The sequence below is a fragment of the Budorcas taxicolor genome, chromosome 10, assembly GCF_023091745.1.
Source record: "Budorcas taxicolor isolate Tak-1 chromosome 10, Takin1.1, whole genome shotgun sequence".
In the NCBI taxonomy this organism is placed as follows: Eukaryota; Metazoa; Chordata; class Mammalia; order Artiodactyla; family Bovidae; genus Budorcas; species Budorcas taxicolor.
The window spans coordinates 6,286,749-6,287,733 of NC_068919.1; the positions used below are offsets into that span (position 1 = coordinate 6,286,749).

The 985-nt window shown below is 43.0% G+C and overlaps 1 non-coding gene across 1 annotated transcript; it reads right to left on the reverse strand.

Annotated features, from left to right (window-relative positions):
- Positions 1-355: 355 nt before the first annotated feature.
- On the reverse strand, positions 356-428 carry TRNAG-CCC (transfer RNA glycine (anticodon CCC)). Its single transcript has one exon. It is a non-coding gene; the product is annotated as a tRNA-Gly (tRNA).
- Positions 429-985: the final 557 nt, after the last annotated feature.

Sequence of the window (985 nt, forward strand, 5' to 3'; positions counted from 1 at the left end):
ACAGGGTGTGAGGGTCTGGGTTTAAGTGTATGAGGCAGTCTTTGCAAAGTGAAAAACTCACCGGGTAGGCAAAATTAGTGGTATGCAGAATGGGGTTGGTAGATATAATGAGACAGGGTCTTGAAACAGGTCTCAGTAAGCCAACTGTTGCTGTATAAGCAAGGTGTTTGCCCAAGTTAAATACTGTATTGGAACTGATTTACAGGAATTTCCTGAAGCAGACAGTGGACTTGTTTGTTGATTTTTAAAAATTATTTATTTATTCAGGCCACTCCAGGGTCTCAGTTGTGGTGCCTGGGATCTTAGGTCTTCATTGCAGCATGCGGGGTCTTTAGCTGTGGTGTGTGGGATTTACTTCCCTGACCAGGGATCAAACCTGGGCCAACTGCATTGGGAGTGCAGAGTCTTAGCCACTGGACCACCAGGGAAATCCCTGTTTATTGATCTTTTCCAAGCAACATAAATCATGTTAACACAAGTGGTCTCCATTCTTAGGCCAAATAGCTTATGTTGTATTTAATACAGAGGTCATAATTCTCAGTGTCATCAAGCCTCTACCCTTTCTTCCAAAAAGCAAAGTCCCCAAACTTCTCATTATTTTTATAATAAAGACCAAAATTCGTAAGCATGTGATAAAGTTTGGACTCTTTTGCGTTGCTCCTCCTGCTCACAGAGCTACGTGGACCTTGCTTTAGTTCCTTGAATGTGCCATGTTGCCTTGAATTTTTGCAGGCTTCTCTGCTTGAAAATACACAATATTGCATTTGATTCCTATACACACACACACTACTCTATGAAGTAAAAACTAATTATCTGCACTTTAGTGATGACAAAGCTGAGGTACAGAGAGGTAAAATAAGTTTCCCGCGGCCCCATGGTTGACACGTGGATGCACTGGAAATCAGCCCAGGTGCTCTGGCTGCAGAGCATACATGCTTAACCATTCCACCCTCCTAAAGCCTGTGTGCTCCCCAGAGATGAACTG